Here is an 18,680-nt window from a genome sequence, read left to right on the forward strand (position 1 = left end):
TTAGGAAAGGGTTCTACTCTCTAATGCAACAGTTCCTAGCCAGACACAGAGACAGATATACATAAATGTCCTTTATGCTGAATTACCGGGGTTTTCATTTCTTGGTGTAGCCCTAAAAAAACAGAAAGAAAATATTTTCTTATATCACTTAAAAACATGAAGTCACTAAACCCAGAAGAGGTGGTTGTTCATGACTGTTATTTCCCTAACTTTTAAAGTTTATATTGGCGTATAGCTGATTGACAGTGTTGTGAGAGTTTCAGTTGGACAGTGAAGCGACTCAGCCACACTGATACATGTATCCATTCCCCTCCCAACTCCCCTGCCATCCAGGCTGCCACAGAACGTTGACCAGAGTCCCCTGTGCAGTACAGCAGATTTTTGTTGGTTGTCCATTTTAAATATAGCAGTGGGCACATATTCATCCATCCCTAATTATCCCTTCCCCTCATCCAAAGTCTCAGATTCCTGTTCCCCTACTTTTGGCCAGAAATCTAGAATATTCTACTTTACAGATCCACCTGTCTCCTCTTATGCTCTTCATTTGCCTTCTCTACTTGCTAGGGTCCCTGGTGATTAAGCAGAAGAAAGACTTTTCTAACTCCCAGATTTGCTATGAAGCTTTAAGAACTCGGACATGTCAGAGAGCATTTCACATGAATGCAGAATGTTCATATTCATCGAGCAGCAGGTGCATTGTGGAAGAACATGACAGCCCTTGATGACGAGGCTGAAATCCAAAAGCATTGACTAGTTCATTTAAACAGACAAAACTGAGCAGACAGCCCTTCCAATCATCTAAAAGGGACGCGGGTTTCTGGAGACATTTTGGGCTTATTCCATCACATCACACGCTGACAGCAGCCACCAAAAGCAGCAGAAACTCCTGATAGCATCTCTGTTCCTGCAAGTGATTCTGACTTGAAGATGCAGGCTCACTCTGGGGGATACAGAGTGATCCTGTTGCTTAGCAATGAGAGACCTGAGATTCTCTGGAGATGGGACTGCCGTGTGTAATGACAGGCGAGGAAGTAAGCACCTTTGTGCTCAAGGATCAGGTCTTCAGTGGATTGAGATACGGCTGGGAGTCCTCGTCTCTGTGCTTCCAAACACAGACAACTCTGTAGCAGTAAGTCACAGGGCCCCCTCAGCTCACGCACACTTGCAGTGCTGCTTTCTGACCTCTGTTCCTATAGAGAGGATGCTCACCTTTACTTAATCCGAACAAATAAACAGCAGTTTTCAGTTTTCCCCTCTCTGCTCATCTCCCGCCCCCTGCAACCCCGCCCCTGTAGTTAAAAATCATCTACCGACTTTTGACTTTCCATGTTTGGTCCAAAGGACATAATTTTTCCTGGATTTGCAAAAGGCTGGGAGAAAGTCTAGGGTGTTTTGGCAACAAAACACCAAATATAAATTTTAAAATGAACACAGCAGAGAAATGAAAAATAGGAGGGATGCTTGACTTTCAAACCACCAAATCTGTCTCCTGGATTAAAGGGGGACAGTGAACAGCGGATGGACAGGATCAGAGATTCGTCGACACCCTGATGACAAGGACACCACTTTTTCTTTCTGCCCCTAAACCGCACTCAGATGAAGCAGTTAACAGAACCACGTGCAACCAGACCAGCTGCAAAGACAGCAAATCACTGATCTGTTTCCATGCACCCCCTGAGTAAAAAGGCAAGGTGTATTGTCTTTGAAAATGACTTGTTGCAGTCTTTTCACTTCTGCCTCTTTATCCAAGTTATTATGCAAGAATGTGCCCCAACACATTTTTCCTGAGATTAGTCATCTGTGAAAATTGCAATGTGTGTTACATTTTGGCAGCTTTTGACACCTGAATGATGCCCGATTTGAAACTGCCTTTGAATTACTTTATAAAAAGAAGGGACTGTGTCTTCTTACCCTTCCACCTGCTTCAATGTTTTGTCTGCTTCCCATGAAGTTTGCACTTGGACAAAAGAAGCAAGACTCTGATTCCTCAGGGTTCTAGACCCTGGACACAGAAAGAATTTTTTTAAACAGAGATTTCAGCTCATTTGGCTCATACGAGACTGCCAAGCCCTTCGACACCACACAAATATAGACAATAATATGACACCAAATGCAGGTGCCTTTTCCAAGAAAGAGGGGGGTCAGGGAGGCCTCATTTAAATAGGCTTGTGTCCGTGAGTTCTGACTGACTTCAGGATATTATAAGCTGACACCAAGAAATTCCCTTTTCATGATTCAAAACAATCCTTCCATCTGAGTTACCATTAGGGACCAGGAGTAGACAGTCTCAAATTTCTTCTGACTTATTTCTGCTCTCTTTCCAGATTAAAGCATAACAGTCATATGAAATCTAAAGACTGAATTACGACTTTCTAAAAATCTTGACCCCAAGACATTCGTCTGAATTCCACGAAACACACACGACCAGCTTCCTGCGAATGAATAGCTTTCCGCATTTAGAATCTTGAAGAGAGCCTGTATTGAGCGACTATTATTGTCTTATTTCCATTGCTAATGACAGAATTTGTTCCATATGCAGAGCATCATTTAGAAATTTACCATTTCTGCCTGGAAAGGGGGAGGGGAGAAGATTTTTCTCGCAAAATGGAAACTTTTGTCACCTCCAGCAGATACGTTCCAAAACAGATTCATGTGTATGTGCGTGCACACATGATGTGTATTCAGACTTTGGTGGAGCTGATGATACAGCAAAAGCTGAGACGCTGCCAAAGCCTGATAGGGGAACTGTCTTAATATTCCACTCTGAAGACTGTCTTTCCTATTAACCTGCCCACATGCCTGAATGGCTGCGGGCAAGCAGAAAACTTCCTTGCCTGCACCTCTCACACTGAAAATCACCAATTCATGAGCATCTGGGGAAACACTTTAATTAGGAATAGGGCTTTCGTGCAACTTCATTTTAGGGCCACATTCTACGTAAGTTCTTGAAAATCATCTGATTAAGAACTGATGAAAACCCCCAGTGATTGCCCTCCTTGAGAGGCACAGCTCGGGAGAATTCACATGTGATTTGATGAACAATGTGCAAATACCCCCATTTTCAGCCAGAATATGTAAGGGCCTGAAATAAACTTAACAGACACAAACAATAATTTTTACCCAGGGCATAACCAATGAGGAAGAAAGTATTTCTGGGAAATGGAGAGGCTACATGTGCTGCTCTTCAAGTTAAGACTATTTATAGGCTGAGCCCAAATTAAGCATAAGCAGTGGAAAAAAATAGTTCAGGGCTCCCATCTCAAGGTAGATGTTAAACGAGAGAGAGCTGGAGACAGAGATGAGGCCAAGGAGATAACACGGTGTAATGAATATATCCAGATCGTTTTTCCCATCACCGAGATATTCCCAGGATGGATCATCCAAGAACAGAGACATGCTAACCAGGAAGACTAAGTGAGAATAAGTGGGCCCCCTCTTATGATCGTGGCGTGGAGCAGATGAGAAAGTTTCCGAGTAAGGAGAGGAAACAGGGATGGTAAGAGGACTGAAGGAGAGGTCTGCTAATGAGTGTTTAGAGCAGCTATTCCCCAGCTGACGCCATATAGACCAGCCTGAGTGTGCTCTGGGCACACGGTTGCTACGAGAGCTCAAGGCTGGCAAAGCAACCTCTCAGAAGCTCAGTAAACAGAAGGGAGGGGGAGGGGCGCTTGGAGAGGAGGGGCACCCACTCATCTATGGGAGCCCCACATCTTTCATACTCAACAATGCATATAGCATCACTTGGTATGCTCACATGCTGAACTATATATCTCTATAGCAAACAAAAATAAACACTAAAAAAAAAAAAGCTTGAAACTGTCCTGTCCAGGTAAAGACATGGTCGGTCTTTTATGCTACTCAAAAAGTCATGCAAGGACTCGTCAAGGATTGGGCAGCCGGAAAGTCCAAAGGAAGTAGAAGGAAGTAAAAGGAAGTATAAATAACGCGTGCTATTTTTTTTAAGGTCAGTTTACAAGAGCTCAGAACAAATATTCCTATGGAGAGCAATAACATAAAAAGAGAGTGCCAGCAGGGGGAGGGGGAGGGCGTGAAAGCGAAGTGACATGACCTTGACCCCAACTCTGACCCCTCCCACCATCCTTAAAGTCAGTCTCTTAATTCCTCAGCCTGGGGATTTGTCTGGATCATGACAAATAAAAATAAAACACTTGGAGTGGGGCGTGAAAGTGAGCAGGAAAAAGCTAGCAAGCGAACAGGTAACACAGAGCAGGCATACAGCAGTCCTCAGTGGGAGAAAATCTGACAGCCTGCCCATTACTAACGGAGTGAAAGCAAGTGGTACGAAGCAATAGGCATTCTTTGCATACCCCAAACACGCTTTCAAATCAGGCCTGACTTCCTAAAAGGTAAATTCTTGGTTAATAGAAATCCCAGGATTCACAGCCGCATCTTAGTTACCATCCTGCTGACAGGATCACCCAGACACAGACAATAAACTGCCCACTTCCTATCTCGATTTTTTTTTCCAACTGTCATGATGACTGTATGTTATGATGCAATCCTTTGCAGAATCAAGTCGTTTCGACCACCGTGCTTCCCTGAAACCTGACCGTCTTCAAATTTCGGTATTAACATGATTATTCCAAAGAAGAGCAAGCTGCTTAGGGGAGGTGTGCAAGTTTCGCGATCTTAGGGCTCAGATCCAGCGCGAGCTCCCGTTCTCTTCCCCAGCAAAGCAACTTTGAGACAAGCTTGCTGGGTTTGGAACTCAAGCTACACTTGAAGCAGTGACCGGGGGGTGGGGAGGAAAGACGCCAAGGATCGAGACCGGCGCTGAGTCTCAAGGTTTGCCAAGGTTTGAGAGCGGTTTTCTACACGCATCCACTGCCCTTTTTTTTTTTTTTTTTTTTCCCCTCCTGAGAAACAGAATCGAACAGAGGCTCCCTCGCCCGGGTCTCCCAACTGAGGATCTCGCTACAGCTGGTGCACTGGAAGTTATGAGCACAAACAGATGCTGCAGGGAAATGTTTCTATTGCTCAACTGTTCCAAGCATGTCTCAGTATTTTTAGCTCTGAGGATGTTCTGGTGCGCACACAAACTCTATAGGCAGGCTCTGGGACTCCGGCGCGTGGGGGAGAACTAAAGGCCGCCTGACAGCTGGGCACCTCTGGGGCGGCCGGGCCGGGCCGGGCCGGGTCGGGGACGGAAGCCCGAGTCCTCTCCCCGGGACCCACAGGCAAGGAGAGCAAAGCAGGGAAGAAAATACGCAGCAGCCCTTACCTGTTGCCGGCGCAGGAGCATGGGACATGGAGTGGAAGTGGGGGGTTACAGAGGCATGTGAGATCCAGGAGTTTGTACAAGCGAGGGAGGCAAAGCGAACCAGCAATTCCCAGGACCCAGCGGGCCGGCGCCGGGGCGGGCTGCGCGCGGGCTGGGTCTCCAGTGCGCTCTGCGCTTTCCTGGGCTCTTTTGAGGCGTCCGCGAGGCACCGGGCCGCCCGGCCCCGCCCCCGGCCGCGCCGGCCAATCGCCGCGCTCCCGGCCCCGCGGGGACCGCGCCGGGGGGAGGATGCTGCTCCCGCGGAGCCCGCGCGGCCGGCGCGAGAACCTGCCGCGGCTCCCGCCCCGCGCGCCCCCACGCCCGGCCGCCGGGGAGAAGGAGGCGGCCGCGCCCGGCCGGGCCCGCAGCAGGTGGGACGCCCGCGGCCCGGCTCCGGCGGCGGCCTAATTGCAGCCCGGCCTGCGGGCCGAGCTTCCCACCCCGGGGCCAGCCCCGCGCTGGCCTCTTCCTGTCCTCGGCGGCGGCGGCGGGGCCGGGCGCGCGCCCCCAGGGGCTCGCGGAGGGTCGGTGTCCCGGCCGCCCGGTGGCCGCCTGGGAAGCTTGCCTGTCAGCTGGGGGCGCGTCTGCCTCTCCCCTCCCTCCCACCCGGGGCAGCCTCCCCCCCACCCCGCCCCGCGATCCTTCCCGCCCCCCGAATCCTGGGCTGAACCAGCGGGGCGAGGAGGAGCCGCCGATGCAACGCGGAAAGGGACCGCGAGCGGCGCGCAGAGCCCGGCCGGGGGCCGACGAGCGCCGGGCTGCCCGGCCCTTCCCTCTCCCGACTGGGGGCGAGTTACTTACAGAGAGCCGGGGCTGCTCGGGAGCGTGAACCGCCCGTTCCCTGCCGCGGGGTCCGCCCTCGATCCCTGTCTCCACCGGCGCGCCGGGCACGCTCTGCTGATCTAAACCCAGAGCGGTTAGACTCCTGAATTCGCAGGAGCAACTCCTACGGGCGCTCAGCGCTGCCACGCGCCGGCGCCTCCCAGCCCTCCCGCCCAGCAACCGGGCGAGGGCATGGAGACCCTTTCACAAGCGCTGTCAACCGCAGTGTGAACCGGGCGTGGACCCTGGAACATTGTGTGTGTGTGTGTGTGTGTGTGTGTGTGTGTGTGTGTGTGTGTGTGTGTGTGTGTGTGTGTGCGTGTGTGTGTGCGTGTGTGTACACTGCGGAGCCGCGCACGCCTGAGCATTTTGGTGTCATCGCGAAGCTTTGCTCTTAAAGAATACTTAAGAATCCTCCTTACACCAAGTTTGCCATCCCTCTGTGTGTGTGTGTGGTGAATGATTATTTCCGCAAGCGATCAAATGTGTCCTCCGCGTAGTTTAAACCTCTCCAAGGCCTCCTAGAGACGCCAAACTACTTCCACACGCTAGCTCGCCTTTCTGGGCGGTCCCGCCGGGGTGGCTGTGCGCGAGCGCGAGAATGAAAGCGACCCGGGAACCCGGCTTCGCGCCGGGACCCACCTCCGAGCCTCCTTCGCGCGCTCGGCCCCTAGGAGGTGCTGGTGAAGTGCGCTTGGGCTCCGCGGGTCCCTCTGAATCCTGCCTCAGCCAGCGCGCCGCTCTTCCTCGTCTTCCTAAGACACTGACATTAAAAGGGCCTGGAACAGGCTGTGCCGGCGCTGACTGACAGCCGAGCGCCTGGCTGTTTCATTCCGCTTGTGGCGATGGTACAGTGGTTCGAGCCCCGCTACCAACTGTCTTGCCTTTTAAAGCCCTCTCCGTGGGAATCACGGTTCACACCATGGAGGTCTCCTTTAACCTGTGCGAAGCCAAGTGCTATTTATAGGCCGTTTGGATTAACTGTGCCAAAGGGGTGGATGTATAGGAAGCCAGGCTGTAGCCTAAAGCTGAAAGAGCCTGGAGACAGACAATAAGTCTGCATGACCAGTGGACAAAGGATGCGGTGCGGCTCACTGCGCTGCAATGAGCTGCCTCTCAGACAGGCTTCCTCGTGGATTTCTTAACTGGACTGGAGAGGTCCGATGAATCCTTCAAAGCATATTAAACCCAAATGGAAAGAGGAAATTCATCGTTTATAGATGATCCCTTCTGTTATTGTCATTCAATCTATGCATCTGTAGATGGCTGAGGATTTTCCAAACCACAAAAATCCAACACTCTTATTTCTAGGTAATGAGCTCTTTTTGAAAACCAGTCACCCAGAAAGGGATACCATTTCTCTGAAATTACGACTGAAATGGTTTTATTTTAATATGCTACTCTAAGTAAACTGAATACACCACAGGTCAGGATGGTTTCATATGATAGGAAAAATCTTTTTTTAAAAAAAAATGAATGCAAAGTTATCAGATGATGGTTGTTTGTATAAATTTACTGATGAGAAATAAATTGCAAATAAATACGTATATCCTAGTCCTTCTTATCTACCTAACTTTCACCTCCCATGGAATGATATGCATCAAGGCTTATTTATTGAAGCCAAAAACTAGAGAAAGGTTGACTGTTTTAACAAGAAGCTTCCCAATCTGAATAGACTGCTTCCCTTAATTATTTAGGTAAATAAGGAAACATGAAGAATTAAATTTTGTTTATAACTGAAACTTTATAAATGCAGGAGAGCGCTGATTAACTCTATTGCTTCATCTTATAAGAAAAATATAAATGTGCATTTTCATGAATGAGACCTTTCACTATGTCCCTATTAGGAAAATTCTAGTGTTCCAAACCATTCAGTGCTTGCATAAATGTACTTTTTTGGAGCAAGTATGTGATATAGATTTCCCTGAGAGTGTATCTTTTTGGCTGAATCAGTCCTTATTTAGCAAAAAATAAAAATAAAAATCTCCAATGCAGGTGGACACCAGTGCAGTTGGGAGTTGGGATCCATCTGTGGATTAAATTTTTCCAAGGAAGTGACAATTATGTCCTTACTGATTCCCTCCACAGTAACCACCTATAATATTAGAGCCAAATATTAGTCACAGTCTCGATCTGCAGTCAGACTATGAATGGTCGTGTGACGCAGAAGGACATTGTTCTGCCAGGAACACAAATCTTTCTTTTGTGCTCAAGTAAAGACCACCAGCAATTAGTTTTACTTTTCAAGGGTCCGTTAACCATCACTGCGGTCCATTTTATAATGATAACAGAAGAGCAGCTCCTGTTATTCGCATCTTCCTGGTAGCAAGAATCACTCATTAGTCTTTGCAGTAATAATTAATAGTCATAATAAATGGATAAGTAAGTGTGTATGTGTGTGTGCGCTCTGTCACTCAGTCATGTCTGATCCCTTGGAACCCCATGGCCTGTAGCCCCCCAGGCTCCTCTGTCCATGGGATTCTCCAGGCAAGAATACTAGAGTGGGTTGCCATTTCCTCCTCCAGGGGATTGTCCCCACCCAGGGATCGAACCAGCGTCTCTTGCATCACCTGCATTGGCAGGGGAATTCTTTACCACTGTGTCATATTGACTGGAAATATAGACAGGCTGGGTATGCAATCTGCTGCTATGAGAACAAGTCATCTGCTAGGGTATTTTAAGACACTGAATGTAATCTTACCTGGGGGGAAATTGCTTAGGCGGTTTCACTTACCATGTTGGTAACATTTCATCTTCATAATAAGATCTATAAAGGTACTTGTTGAGTAGCTAATTTGTACTTCAGCCATGTGCTCAGTGACGTGGGAAACAGAAGAGGTCTGGAACAGGAACAGTTTCCCCCCTTCAAGGATCCACGATTTCTAAGCAGAGAGACAATGCATACGAGGAATGACTCAACGGCACGATAAGGCAGCCAGTGATTAAGTGCTAAAACGGGTTGGTGAGGAAAGAAGCATCAGGAGGGCTTCTGCGGAGTGGAATAAAATGGACGGGAACGTGTGGGGAAGTCTTTAGAATGGAAGACTTCACACGCTTGCCATAACACTCGCCCAGTTGTGTCAAGGATGGTGAGAGCACACTAGGAGATGGGGTTGCCCCTCACTTGGATTGCATCCTAAATGCCCATTATGCGCTCAGCTCTGTCTGTATATGTGTAATTGTGTGTATAAATTATAAGCTGCCTCTAAGAATGGCATGTCCTTCCTGCATGCTGCTGCCTGCATAACTTCCTCTAAAGCACTGGGATTTAGTTCACGAGCCTTATTTGTCATTTGTCATCCCTGTAACACACAGTGATGTTGCCTTATTTATCTGGCAGCCTGGGAATGCAACATATTACAGAATGGCTTTTCTAAATAATTGAAGTTTGTTTGATTGGGAATGATTTTTCCCTTGTCGTATGCATCCTCAAACTTTTAACTGGTGGCCCCTGTAGCATTCTGTCTATATTTCCAGTATCGTATATTCTGTTCCTCTCAGGCTATTACAGATCTATTTCCCCCTGTATCTGTTTCCACCTACCAACCGGGACTGTTTTGAAGTCCACGGCCAATTTTTTATCTTTATATCCTTGTTGCCTTGCACATGGCTGAGCAAATAAATCAGGCTCAACAAATGTCAGCTGAATGATGAAAAGAATGAAAGTAACAATATTTCTGAGCATCAGATGAGTTTTGAATAATGACTCAGTAATGATTCATTATGATAAACATAAGTCATTTCATTTTTACCTGCAATAGAGAGCCCATCAAAATACAAAAAGAACAGTGTCTTCTACATTAAATGACCCCAGACTGAGCTTATTTAAGCTGTTCTGCTTGTTTTTCCTTCTTCTCCATCAATGAGCCTTCACTTCTCATTTTTGCTTCTGCCAGCGTGCTTGGAGTTTACTAGGCTGTCACTGTGTTCTGTCTAATCTGTTGATTCCAATATGCACTAGGCTGAGAAATTATGTAACCAAGGTTGTTTAAAAATATATGCAAAGTAAAAGTAAATATGATTTAAAGGGCTTAAAGTGGATGTATATTTTTGAAATAGTATGAGCATATGCTAAATTTGGAGTTACCTTGTTTTGGTTGGTTTCCTTTTTGGATAAAAAAGCTTCGGGATATGGATTCATGGCATCTATTTTAGCTTCTCAGAGCACTTAAATGCTTCAGACCTTGTATTTGCTGTGTTATGAATAGTTGAGAAAGAACTCTGGAAAAACAAGATTACCTGTCTGCCTGGAACTATGCATATGTTTATATGTTTCTGTACAGGAAAATCATATGCTCATTTATTGAGAACTCATTTGCATGCTCACTTTGTCCACTTATAGGATCTTTGTTTTTCATCAAATATGTTAAAACCAACAACAATAGGTGGGATGGTTCTTTAAGAAGCTCACACTTCCAGAGCTGCTGAGTGGTTACTTAGTAAATTTTCTGTCAGGCTCTGGAAGCCTTTATTTATCTCATGTGGGTGAGACAATTACACTCTGAAATTATGATATGCATCTGAGGGCCAGACCTCACCCTTGTGGTGGCTCTTAACACAATGATTGCGATGATCATTTTGTGTGTGTGTGTGATCTGTGGCATGTTAGCTCTCTTAAAGATGAAAAATCTGCAGCTTTGGTGCATTCTCTTATGGATGGTGGTGGCTTCAGCAGGTAGCCGTGCCATAAGATGCATGCAACTTGGCTTTTTCCAGAACTAACAACAAAACCAACAATTTCAGACAATTAAAGCTCGTCACTATTGTAGACATTTAAGGAATGTGCCACATGCTACAAAGAAATTGCAAAACATATTTTGTGTAATGTAAACAATCAGTCATCTCCAACTCTTTGCAACCCCATGGACTATACAGTCCGTGGAACTCTCCAGGCCAGAATACTGGGGTGGGTAGCCTTTCCCTTCTCCAGGGGATCTTCCCAACCCAGGGATCAAACCCAGGTCTCCCACATTGCAGGTGGATTCTTTACCAGCTGAGCCACAAGGGAAGCCCAATGTCAACAATACTTTAAAGATATTTTTGAAAGAAAGGCGCATACATACCTGAATATCGAGGTTTGGGGTTATGGGTTTTAACAGCTTATGTGTGTGGGTTTTTAAGTGTAGTGTGTATTTAGGTGTTTTTGTTTTAATTATCAGAGTAATATATGCCCATTGTGAAAAAGGTACAATATAAGCATTACAAATACAGAAGAATGTAGGGACATAAAATAAGTCCACATTCCCACCGTTATAAATACTTTGGTTATTTCTTACACTTTGTCTTATAGTTTTTTTTCTAATTTTTTAATCTTTATTTTTTCATAATTTTAAATCAATTGTGCCATACTTTTTGAAAAATGAGTACCATACTTTTTATATGTAAGCATTTGTCATATACCAGAGCTTCCCAGGTAGCACAGTGGTAAAGAATCCATCTGCCAGGGCAAGAGGTGCAGAAGACACGGGTTCAGTCCCTGAGCTGGGAAGATCCCCTGGGGAAGGAAATGGCAACTCACTCCAGTATTCTTTCCTGAAGAATCGCATGGACAGAGAGAGGAGCCTGGCGGTCTATAATTCACAGAGTTGCAAAGAGTCAGATACAACCAAGAGTTGTATCTGACTTGTCATACAATCAAAAACCATTCGAGAGAATATATTTTAATGTTTGCATATATTTTATTTCCATAGTGTGTCTGAACCATACTTTGATGAATCACCTACTCTGATACTTCTACATTCATTTTTGTTTTATGCTCACAATGATGCATTAACTATCTTTGTAGACTAACATTTATCTTCATTTCTTGCTGTTTTCTTAGAATATGTGTCTAAATGTAGAGTTACTTAAAGTTTATGACCTTTTACAACTCTTTTTTTTTAATTGCAATTATTTCAGATCAAATTCCATTGCATTGAATTTCAAGGATATTCTAAGTTATGACCTTGACAGTGGTGCTAGCATTGCACACTGGGGAGAGGTTTCGGGCTTTCGGTCAGCCTGATACGATCTGCAACACTGATCTAGCTAGCTGTGAGTGACTGTTAGAGAATTAGAAATAATATACATGAAACACCTGACCTGTAGCAATCACTTAGATCGTGGTAGTTTAGACTGCCACTGCTGCTATAAGATGGGAAAGTAACTTGGTTTGAGGAATAAGAGATTTAAAAGAGATATTCGGGAAGCCCCCCTTTTCGTAAGAAGCCTTTAAATAACATAGTAGTCAATGGCAGTGCCTGATTATGCGCTAAAGCCATGAAAAGGTAAGTGTCTGATGCACTCAGGAGAATGTTACAGCTATATCTGGAAAGAGAAATTGACATTCGATAAGTGAGTAACATGAATTTTTCCAGTTGGTGGTCAGCGTTTGTAGAAATTCATGGAATAAAGGGATATGAGAATTGAACATGAAGTCTGAGCCAGATTTTAGACCCTTAAGGCAAGCAGGACGAGTGGACTCTGCATTCTGCACACAGATGAGGGAGAGGAAAGATAAGAGGCGTGAGCAGGCCTGGGGGAGCCGTCATCGGCCATTTCTTCCTCCGCCGCTTATGGCTACAGTCCTACCACGGGCTCTTCTGTTCGTTTTTTTTTTTTTTTAATATGATTTACCAAGTTCCAATTTTAATTCATTAAAAACAGAGGTATAGAAATCCCATTTTAAGAGAGCTCGTTGTGTGAGTGGAACCTGCCAGGATGGCTTCTGACCTGCTGATTTCAAATCCAGGACCTCCTCCTCCACTTTCTGCAGAATATAACTTTTTATAGCATCTCTCCTCAGAAAAATTGAGAGATCCTAGAATAGGACCTGTATTTTTCACAGGCACTTACTAATTCCCTCCAAATTTCTACCCTGACTGTAGTATATAAAGTTTGGCCTTTTTATCCTTATACAGAACCTAACTCCAAATGTTTGGCCCACTTTTCCTGCTGTGGGAGGATTTTTATTTTTCCATTTTAAAAATAAATTTGATCAGTGTCTGAGGATTCAATTCAATCCTTCTTCATTGACCAGTTTCTATACTGAAGGCCTACGACCTCAGATGATATTTGGCTCCAGGCTTTTGATAAAGTTTTGTTTTAACAGCCACAGCCCCTGTGTATCAGTTGCAAATAAATAAAACGTGTATCACGACTATGCAAAAATAAAATGCTTGTATCCTACTATTGCCAATAACATGAATGCCAAATGGTAAGAGAAAAGTAACATTAATAGCATTATATGATTAAAGAAAAAATTATATTATTATTATATTATAGTATATGATTAAAGAAAATCCAAGTTATGGCATTACTCGTTGGATAGGTGTTTGCTTAGATGTTTTAATGTACTAATTAGGACCAAATCTAGATATTGCTTCTTCTGCATGTGAATTTTCAAATATTAAAGAAATTCAGATGAATTATCACTGTGAACAAGCATTTTAGAAAACAGCTTCTGTGGTTAGCAGAAGAAGGCCTCTGAATTTACAACAGGCTTACATTCAGGCACATCAGTTTCAGCTTCTGATCTTCTTTTCAGCAAAGAAGATCTCATTTCAAAACTTGTACTTATACCCAAATCTATTCTTTTACAGGGCTTGCATAACTGAGTCACCACGTTTCAGCCAGGCAGGAACTTGTCAGTTATACATTATAAATAAAGTTCTTTTGTAACCTGATTGTCATTTCCCTGCATGAAAACTGAAATATGTGAGGACTCACAGTGTACCTGTTAAGTCAACTTGCGGGGAAAAAAAATCAGTTAGGAGATCTAGCTGTCCTATTTACTGAGATGAACCCTCTCATCTGTGCTAACACATGCAGTCATGCTTCTGAAAGGAAGATCCTTGAAACACAATAATATATTTCCCACATGGAGGAAAGGGCAAACCCCATGCTATTGCTCTTAATGTCTATTATTTTACAGAAAAATGCAGTGCCTCCTCAGTGCAGAATTAGGCAAAGGAAGGAATATACTTAAAAAATGAATTGGCAGAAAGCAAAATCAGAGTATCTATAAAACGCAGACGCTTGCACTCACACGTACACACATAGGGTTGCATCTGTTGGCCGAACGATGACACAGCCAAGAAACCCCTTAGAGGTTGGAGACGGCTCAATTTTGACTGGTAGTTGCTTCATTCTGACAGAAGAGCTGTAGTCAGCATTGAGGCTCTGCTTCTCAGAGACTTGCTGTCATGATTCTTGTTTCACCGTGTTCAGAGTTCAGTTATATTTTCCAGTTTGCAATTTTAAGGAAGCATCTACTCACCATTGCACCCATATTTCTTAGGCATTAAAATATGAAAACTTCAAAGCAGAAAGTAGCAACTCTCTCAGTATTTTCCAGCAGCGATCTATGCAGCTCTGAGGGTAACCAGCTTCAGTATTTCCATAGGACACTAGTGGAGTATACATGTCTTGAGCAGTTTTCTGAGAGGAGAAGACAATCATGAAAAGGCTATTTGCATCTTCTTGCAGAAGTGATCTGAACATTTGCCAGGTCAAAGCATCATTTAGCACAAAGACTTAGTCAGCAATGCCATGTCCGCAGTTTCAAGATCCGAGCAGTATAATTGAAATTTATGCAAGCCTCTTTAATCCTGGGCTCGGAATGAATCAGTGCTCTTCCCTAAGTGAATTAAGCACAGAAATTAGTTCACCCCTTTCTATGCTCTGTCTTCTTCCCTCCTGCATTGCTTGTCTTGGTTCACTTTCCTTTTCTCGATGGTCTGTGCCTTATTTCAGATCCTACCAAGAAAGGGAGCTGGGAGGCAGGGACCCAGACATAGTCAGTAATCAAGGCATAGCACTCAGCACTGTCTGCCTGTCCTAACGAAGTACTTGGTTCATCTCTGCAGTTCCAGCTCTACCGGCCGCCTCACAGAGCATAATCTACAAGGTAACGTGCTGCCAAGGCACCAACACGCTCGAGCATCTAAAACGTCAACCGGCTTCTGCAGGTGAGACAGTCCAGTCCACAAAAAAAAAAATCATTTCTGAAATTATTCCTCCATTAGGGAAAGCCTGCTCTGTGAGTGGACTTACAGGCCATGACATCAAACCACAAACAGAAAGAAAAGACAAGAAAACAAGAAAGAACCCTAGGCCCTGATGGACGTTCTGTCCTTTCTCGGATCTCCTGAGCCCGCTTCCCCTTCTCCATCTGGAGCTATCTGACCTGCAGCCCGTTTGAAGCCACGTAAGAACTGGAGGTCTCTCTGACCCAAGAATTCACCCCTAACTCCTCTGAAGACCCTCTAAGACCAAGAAAAAAATTTTCTCACAGGCTTGATTTTGAGAGAGACTCTGAGTTAAGTGAATGGCATAATTTCCTTTCTGTGCAAATACCAAGGTATTTATTACTCTTACGTAATTTCCAGGGAGTCAGTTACATGATCTGACTTCCATTCTGTTGGACAACGGAGGGATCTTACCGTCAACCAGTCACCCTGGGTGAGAACATACCCAAGGACTGATCTATGACTGCTAAGAAGCCTAACAATTCCTGGAAGGAAAAGGGTTAAGTGCCAGTAAAAACAGCATAAATTTACACATGACCTCCTGTGATTACACTTTTATTCTCTTCCTTGCAAGGAACAACAATGGCAACTCTCATAACTAAAGCTTCTGGTCGAAAAACCTTCTCCCTAGAGAACCTGTTGGCACCTTCTGGTAGAAAGGATCTCTAGACAGAGAGATGTACCTGCTGGTGAGTTTTCTTTCTGAAGCATCTAAAAGTTTCACTGTATCATGGGAAAATTCACTGTATTGGGCTGTAGGGAGCAGCCTTCCGTGATTGGTTTGTGATGGTTTGATTCTGCCTGAAAGTACTAGAAAAATAAGTGCTTTGTCCCAAACTTAACTTGCTAGGCAAGAAGATGGTTTGAATAGCCAGGGAACTTGGCTTCAGAAAGAATTATGGGCAGATAAAAGTCTTAGCAGTGACTTAAAAAAAAAAAAACTACTTCTGATAATATCACTTTTCATCAATCACACTCTGCCCTCTTTCTACAAAATATAAGAAGAGGATTTTCTAACAAGGGAAAAGTATTTTGGGAAAAATTTGTTGTTTTTCGTCTCTAAGTGTGTTTGACTCTTTGCAACCCTATACACTGTGGCCGGCCAGGCTCCTCTGTCCATGAGATTTCCCAGGCCAGAATACTGGAGTGGGTTGTCATTTCCTTCTCCAGGGGATCTTCCCGACCAGGGATCCAACTCACGTCTCCTGCATTGGCAGGTGGGTTCCTCACCACTGTGCCGCCAGGGAAGCGTCTGGGGAGAAGAGGATGCTGTGTTTATTTCCTTTATAGATGAGAGCAAATGCTTCAAAGAGCGCAAAGTGTGGCAGGTGCCTACCCGTCCTCTGCCCCAGCCCTGCGGTGGGGGCTTCCTTAGATGAGCGAGTGTACTGTTGCAAACCGAGCTTCCAGTGAGGGATCTACGGGAACCAGTAGAAAGTGGGCAGGGCTGGGGGGTCAGCCTCTCCCGCTCTCAGCTCAGGTCTCATAACTGGTTTCCCGCCTCTTTTCCTTTCTTCTCTTCTCTTTCTCCTGCAGGAATTTTCCATCAGCTGGAGAGCAAGGACGCCTGTCGTCACGCTGATGGGCGAAGCCCCACTCTTGCCCTTGGCTGTGGCTGCATCTGGTGGCCTGTGTTCATGCAGCAAGAGCCGGAGGGCTACCCTGCCAGGGCCGCCCTCTCCTCCTCCCCGCTTCCCTCCTTCCCTGCAGTCTGCACACCAACTCCTCCAGGAAAATCTCCATGGCGTTTCCTGGCTCATCTGAGATATGCAGAGATTGCAAAGAGCTGGTCTTGGGAACTTTTGAATATAATTGATTCAAGAGAATTCAGTCTTAGAAGTTCTCCATGAATTGAATTAAAATGGGAAAAAGTAGCAACCCAGGAGAACATACGCAGAGATAACATCACCGGAAGGTTTGTCTTTGAAAACCAATTCTTCTGACAACAACAGCCAAGTCAACAGACTCCCCCGGGGCCAGAGGCAAAGAGGTCAGGACCACGTGAGCGTGGTCCTTGTGGTCAGATGCTCAGGATGGAGACAGAGCCCAGAGGGTGGGCACCACTGATGCCCCAGCCGTGGGCGCTGCAGGAAGAGTCCTAGGGTTCCTGAGAGTCACAGGCCCACTGTCCAGGTGACTGCTCTTCTGCTTTCTGTGACAAGAGTCTTAAAGAAACAGGAGTCTGTTTCATAAATGATGGAGCTCCATAAATATAGTGCTGTGTGGAAAAAAAAAAAAAACAAAAAACACAATTCTTCCAAAATTCTTTTATGGAGGGACTTCCCTGGCGCCAGACAAGGCCAACCCTGAAATGAGTTTTCTCCCAAGCATATCCTCCTTCTTTTGTTCATGAGAAACAATATAAGTTTGAACATTTTTCATGGGAAATTATCTGCAGCAAGAAAATGACCCAGAGCAGCGATTCACACTTGTTACGAGAATTCCCTTATATTAGAAGACCTGTAGGAAATAACGCTATTCTCTGAAACCTGGGTCTGTCTAATATTTTAAATCAAGAGGGTCATCCTTTCCGTGGTCATAGAACAAGGATCTGCAAACCAGAGCCCGCAGACCAGATGTGGCTCGTGGTCTATACAGCCTGTGAGCTAAGAGTATTTTCATGCCCTTAAATAGTAGGGGGGAAAAGACGAGTTTGTGGCGTTTGATGTGCGTGTGTGCTGGGCCCTTGTTGCTGCACACAGGCTTTCTCTAGGTGCAGCGAGCAGGGGGCTACCAGTCGCAGCAGCACGCAGATTCCTCTTTGGCCGCAGAGTGCAGGTTCTAGGCTGGGGGGCTCCAGGGCACAGGCCCAGTGGTTGTGGCACATGGTTTTTAATTGCTGAGTCAGTTACGTGGACCTTCCCGGGCCAGGGATTGACCCCATGTCCCCTGCATTGGCAGGCAGATTCCCATCCACTGTACCACTTGGGAAGTCTGACCCTTGCATATTTCATAAAATTCCAATTCCTGGATTTATAATGTTGTGTGGAAACAGAGCCATGCTTACTTGCTTACACAGTGTCTCTGATTGTTTCCGTGCTGTAACGCAGAGTTGAGTGGATGAGACAGAGATCATATGTGGCCCACAAAACCGAAACTGCTCACTATTAGGCCCTTGAGTGGGAAAAGTCTGCTGACCACTGGCCCGGGCTAAGACCATGCTGAGTCGGAAAGACAGGTATGCTATTCCCGCCCCTCTGATTCTAGGCTGAATAAATGTAACTGAAGGGTTTGTTTGACCGTTGAGGCCTTCTTGTTAAAGTGAAGATGAAATATTTGTAGATTTATTTCGGATTAACTATCTAACGCTGGTGAAATATGTTTTCAACCATCACATTTTTCTGTTCAAACTAATTATCATTGATATATGTTGATCAAATTAACTTACATATTACAATTAAGTGGCTTCCAAGTGGATTTGTAAAATAGAATTAAGGTTAATATCAAGCCTTAAAATCAATGACTGTCAAAACTGATTCCACAGAGGGCCTTCCCTGGCGGGGCAGTGGTTAAGACTTCAAGACCTGTCAGTGCACCAGGCGAGGGTTCTGTCCCCGGTCTGGAAGCTA

This window comes from Capricornis sumatraensis, chromosome 8 (genome assembly GCF_032405125.1).
Source record: "Capricornis sumatraensis isolate serow.1 chromosome 8, serow.2, whole genome shotgun sequence".
Classification (NCBI taxonomy): Eukaryota; Metazoa; Chordata; class Mammalia; order Artiodactyla; family Bovidae; genus Capricornis; species Capricornis sumatraensis.